Genomic DNA, 6,469 nt, shown 5'->3' on the forward strand with positions numbered 1-6,469 from the left:
TTCCCAGGCCTCTGTGACCTAGAAAAACAAGTAATATCATGTTACATGTAGTACTATTGTTGGACTCTTCCCCAAATCACCAGAAACCCTATTAATAAAACAAAGCTACATTTATTGGAACTTACTGTCGTAAGGGAGACCACCATCTGGCCAGTCCTAGCAGCGTCTCACAAGAAGGAAGCCAGAGTGGTATAATTTTAGGGCTTTGGGGTCAGAGCTTAAGTGGTTTCAGGTTGGTCTTTCAAGATGAATTGTTTTGCATTGGACAACGTTTGTGATATAACAGTTTAAAATTGGTGGACCCTGTGAAGTGAAGATATTGAAACAGCCTTGATAAATAAACTTGGTGTGATAAGCAAGTGTTTGCAAAGGTGAGTGGACTCATGTCCCTGATAATTGATATGAGGGAATTTCCTGAAGCAAACAGCAAAGTTTCTTTTTTCTCCTCCCCTCCCCTCCCCTCCCCTCCCCTCCCCTCCCCTCCCCTCCCCTCCCCTCCCCTCCCCTTCCCTCCCCTCTCCTCTCCTCTCCTTTCATCTCCCCTCTCCTCCCTTCCCTCCTTCCCTTCCTTCTACAAGTAAAGTTTCCTGGAACAAACAACTAATTCATGTTGACACAGCTTGTCTATACTCCTAATTAATCCATGTTAGCACAGACTGTCTCAGCACTAATACCTTTTAATTGTTTTCATTCTTGAATACCATGAAATGTTTATGTGTCTCAATGGTTTTCAAGAACAGATTTTTAAAAAGACAAAAGATGAGAGTATAAAGCCTGAGAAGGGAGAAGAAGCACTACTGAAAAAGGGAACTGTGCACAGCATTGAGAAAATGAGGGTGACAATTACTTTTGTACCATTTTGTTTGACATAAGGCCTTGTTTCAGCCCAAAGTATGACCAAACACAGATTTGATCTTCCTTTCCAGAGATATCACCTATAAAAACCAACTATTACTTTTAAGTAATTAAGATTGAAATCTCCTGCCTCATTCCAGACAAATACAACCCATGGAAATAGACATTTCGTGGACGATGGTGGGCTTCATGACGGTTTCTCACTTACTTATCTTTCTCACCTACTTATCTTTCACACTCCAGTCATTTGAACATAATGGTAAAGAGTGAAATAGCTTGGGGAAATGATAATGTGCTATAGTAAAGAGAGATCCATGCTGTGGTATTAAAATACTTGTGGATATTTGATTGACCTTTGCTCAATGCTCTTAAACACTGTCTTTAGTCAGCAGCTTAGGCACTTACTGATTTATTGATTTACTCTCGTCTACTGATTTAACATGGCTGAATGTATGGGGACCATGGACATTTGCAAGGCTGTAGATTATATAGCAATTATAGCTCAAGCTCTAGAGATGGACTTGGATGTGAATCCTGACCCTGAAACGTTTTAGCATTGTGATCTTAGGTAAATTGCTACTTAGTTGCAACCTCAGTTTTTTTCATAAATAGATTTTAGTTTCATTTTTTTCACATAGGAAATTAATTTTATATAAATTTCACATATAATATTAATAGCTACATGATAAGATTGTGGCAAATAACAACAGAAACTATGTAAAACTTTCAGCCTAGTTCAGTGTGAACTAAGTAAATGTTAGACATTTTAATTATTAGGTATAAAGAATACTTTGGTGCACGTTTGAAGATGAGATCCATAGAAACATAGATTCAGAGGCCAGAGTTGAGAGGGACCATAGAAATGTTTTGCTCTGCATAGTATCTTCATTTCACAGGAGAGGAAACTGAAGACCAAAGGTAGTAAACAATACTCAGAGTGAAAGAGCCAGTTAGTGTAAAAGGCAGGTGTGATGTTTACATCGCTTGCCTTTCAGACAAATGTTTGTCTGTGCAGCGCAGCTGTGAGAGACATGCCTCTGGGGTTCTGCTTGATAACCACTTGGACAGAGCCTTTTGTTCAGTATAGATGGTTAGAACCTGGGTCTAATGTGTGGTTTTTTTCGTGGAGAATCGAAAATGGCCAGACAGAACTTGACTCTTGGAGACCAGATCCCATAGTTTGTTGGGCACAGTTTCATTACTTGGTGATAGCTGGTATCTTTAGAGTGTGAAGTAAATATTTAAGATTAAAATAAGCCCTATGTGAATGCTAAGCTCCTGATTTGTTGACACATTTTTCCTGTGCTCAGCAGCTACTCCAGCAGCTTCTCTTGCCAAGGAAATATGAAATATTGCAGAAAGAACAAGCAGCTGCAAATATTAAAAACCTGGCTTTTAAGAGGTTTCAAAAATAAGTGATGGAAAAACCTAGAAAGTGATTTTACTGAATGTAAAACAAACCTTTAAGAAATTAGAATTTCTTGTTATTTTTTGAGCACTTCCTTTGTACAAGGCAATGTAGGTGATTTAAAGACATGTTATTTTCGCCTTGGAGGTGCTAACGGTTTAGTAGGAAAGATGAAACATGAATACATTCATCAAAAGTTATATAACAAAATGCAACTTAAATAATATCTGAGGATAAAAAACAGAGGGCACTGGTAGGCAACACCTGAGAAATTGTCAAATAAAAGATGCAGTGGCATTGGTCCATTAAGTATTCCCCGTCCTTTCGAGACAGTACCCAATTCTGGTTTTGGAATTATCTTGTCAGTCTTAGGGGCCTGTACTCAAGGTGCTCTGCATTTAACTAGTCAAGGAACGACCTTCTGAACCAGGTCATGCCTACTGGACTGTCTTCCAGAGTGACTCAAGTATTGAAATTGTGGATGAAGTAATTGTTGACCCCTCTGGCTAACTTGGTTGCTTTGGTTGAATTTGTTGAACCAGGAAATCTCTAGCCTTCTGGTAAACTGCAATGCAAATTTATCTTGGAATAAATTCCTTTTCTTCATGAGTTTATCAGCCTTAGCTCACGTGATGGTGGCAGATAGCAGGGAAGGAGATGCCACTTTGAATGTGGGTGTCAGGGAAGAGAAGGTGACATTTGAGTAGGATCTGGAAAAGAGGTGAGGGTAACTACAGTCAGACTTTCAGTTTGGTGACATGCTGTTACCTTTAATTCTAAAACACTGTTAGAACCATTTCTGTACTTTGTAAACTAACTAGAAAACTTGTTTACAAATCCTGAGGATTTAATACTTTGCTAAGTGCCAAACCAGGGCAGTAGAGTTGGAAAATATTTCAGGTTCTTAGTTAAAACAAAAAAAGAGAGAAAAAAACTGAAAAAAGGGCAGTGGGGGCAGCCTATAGAAGAGGTTTGTATCTGCCCTGAAAGTAGCTGTGACAGCCTCTTCTTAAGTCTCTTTTACTTATTTTGGCTCTATGATAATTCATGTTTAAGAGTGGGATAAATTCATTTTTTAGTCTATCAAGATTCAGTAAAGTCTAATCTATACTTTCTTCACTAAACAAGATAGAGTATTTGGAAATCATATTATCCTCATTCAACACTTCTTGCTCATATTTGAAACCACATATGGTGCTTGTAAAGAATTCTCAGACACTAGTGAATGTAATTCCCCAAATTCACTTTACATGCAAAACAGTTGTATTCCTTGATTAAATAATGTATTAAATTCTGTCTGGAGTACACATACACTTCCTAAGCCAGTAAGAGATAAATACCAATATTCTAGCCTAGAATTTAGTTCAATTTGCCCTCTAAAAAACCATTTTATTGTTGGCAAAATGGAAATGTGATGAAGAATTGGGAAAAGGAAAGCAGAAAGATTAGCAAGGTGCATTTTTCCCTGTCCTCTTCTAAATGTATTATTATTTTTTCTGCACAAATTACATAAATGTCTAACCACTATATTGTATACTTGAAACTAATATAAAATGATATTAAATGTCACTTGTAACTGAAAAAAAATTAAAAAAACAAAAAATAACTTCAAAAGATCATTGACTGTTCAAACAAAAAGAACAACATAGTGTGGGTTCATAACATATGTAAAGGTAAAACATATAACAACAATAGCATAAAGGTGAAGCAGAGAATAGAAAATATACTATTATAAGGATATTATGCTATTTAGGAATTGCATATCACTTGAAAGTAGACTGTGATAAATTAAAGAGGAGTACTATAAATCCTAAAGCAATAAAAATCCTCACTGAAAGAACAAGACAAAGAATTATGAATAATAAACCAACAAAAGAGATAAAGTAGATTCAGATAAATATTTAGTTTATAATAAAGAAGGCAGAAAAAAAGGGAAAAGAAATATGAAAGATGAGACTAATAGAAAAAAATAGGAAGAAGGAAACCTAATCATATTAATCAGATTTGATGTAAATACTCATAATACACCAAGTAAAAAGCAGAGGTTTTTTTAGATTATAGAAAAAGGCAAGACATTATGTATACTGCCTACAAGAAATGTACTTGAAATATCAAGTAACGGATAGGTTAGTAGTAAAAGAATAAAAACACATACCATGCTAACTCTGATCAAAAGAAATCTGGAGTGACTATTTTAAAATCAGACAAAGTTGATTTCAAAGAAAATAATCTTACCAGAGACAAAGGTGATTTCATAATGATAGAAGGTTTAATTTATCAAGCGGACATAATAATTTTAAATGCTTAGGCACCTAATAACAGATCTCCAAAATACATGACACTAGAAATTGATAGAACTCCAATAAATAGGCAAATCCACAATTTTAATTCATGGATTTTAATATCTCTCTCTCAATGCTTGATAGAAAAATAGAAATTTTGTAAAGAAGACTGAAAGTTGCTAAGAAGTTAATTATCCCCTAGTTGATCTATAGCTTGAATAGACCCCAATCAAAATCCCCAGCAATCTTTATTTGCACATGGAGATAGACAAACTGATTGCAAATTGTATATGGAAATTAAAGGACTTGGAGCCCTTTCTGCTGTAGGCCCCAGTGGCTGCTGTCAAAATGGGCAAGTTTATGAAACCTGGAAAAGTGGTGCTGGTCCTGGGTGCTACTCCTGACGCAAAGCGGTCATCGGGAAGAACATTGGTGATGGCATCTCAGACTGCCCCTACAGCCATGCTCTGGTGGCTGGAATTGATCGCTGTCCCCGAAAAGTGACAACTGCCATGGGCACGAAGACAATTGCAAAGAGGTCAAAGATCAAATCTTTTGTAAAAGTTTATAACTACAATCAACGCATGCCCACAAGGTTCTCTGTGGATATCCCCTTGGACAAAACTGTCGTTAACAAAGACGTCTTCAGAGACCCTGCTCTGAAATGCAAGGCCTGATGGGAGGCCAAGGTCAAGTTTGAAGAGAGGTACAAGACGGGCAAGAACAAAGGGTTTTTCCAGAAGCTGCAGTTTTAGGTCTTATTTGTCATTAACAGTTAAAAAAAGAAAAAAGAAAAGAAAAGAAATTCAAAGGACTTAGATTAGCCAGAACTCCTTTGAAAAAGAGGAATCAAATTGGAGGACTTACCCTACCTGATTTCAAGACTTAATATAAAGCTGCATAGTCAAGACAGGGCAGTGATGGTTTCCCAAGTGTATACATATGTCATAACTAATAAATTATATACTGTAAATATGTGCAATTTATTGTATGTCAATTATACCTCAATAAAGCTGTTAAAAATGAAAAACAACAACAGCAAAACAAAACAAAACGAAATAAAAAAAAGCACTAAGCTTTCTTTAAATTCCAGAAGAGGAAAATATTTTTCTTAACGTGATTTTTGAGGGGGAAATAAGTACATTTTTGTTTCTCCTAGTGGAATTAAAATATTTCTTACCTGGATTTTTATAGCAAACTGGTAATGCCTATATTTGAATTTCTGGCAAATCCTAGAACATAACGCTATACTTGTCTTGCATTTCTTCCTCACTGGCTGGGTGAATTTTTAAAACATGAGATAAACCAAGTGGGAAGATTAAAATCAGATGGTTTTGCATAAGCTATCAGTAATGAGGGTAAAACTGGCATTTATCCATCTGCTTATTTGATTATATGTTTTGTAGTTATTTTCAAGGCCAAACTAAAAGAGTTGGAAAGTGTTAAAGTCTGAAATAGAAAGCATTTCTTAGTCATTTTTATAATGAATTTTGAATCTCTAAAATGCCCATGGCCAGACTATCCTGGGACATGATCAAGTAGGTTTTTCTTTCCTCAAACAGTTTATTCAAAAATGTATTTATGACAGAAGCTTCATATTTAGCGTATCTACGGGAGTTCTTTGAGAATTTTACCCTTGTCTGCTTGTGTTGCCATGGGAATGTCCATTTTTATATCTTCAGAGAGATATTGTTTTTCAGGGTGGTAGAGCAGAGAGAACTTGAGCCTTACAGTTAGGAAATAATGGACCTACCCCTGGCCTTAACTCTATAATAGCTGTACACCTGTAAGTAAAAGAATTAAGCTGATTGAGCCTCAGTACTTTTTTAATGAAATTAAAATAATTTTCACTCTGAAGCGTTATTATAATCATTAGAAGTGATGAGTACATCAAAAGACATTAGTAAATAATAGCAATTATTAT

General features: G+C 35.8%; 1 pseudogene across 1 annotated transcript; it reads left to right on the top strand.

Annotated features, from left to right (window-relative positions):
- Window positions 1-4,893: 4,893 nt before the first annotated feature.
- LOC308505531 (large ribosomal subunit protein eL27-like) lies at window positions 4,894-5,300 on the top strand (annotated as a pseudogene). Its single transcript has one exon. The product of its transcript is annotated as a large ribosomal subunit protein eL27-like (transcript).
- The last annotated feature ends 1,169 nt before the right edge of the window (window positions 5,301-6,469 follow it).

This window comes from Rhinolophus hipposideros (genome assembly GCF_964194185.1).
Source record: "Rhinolophus hipposideros genome assembly, chromosome: 2".
In the NCBI taxonomy this organism is placed as follows: Eukaryota; Metazoa; Chordata; class Mammalia; order Chiroptera; family Rhinolophidae; genus Rhinolophus; species Rhinolophus hipposideros.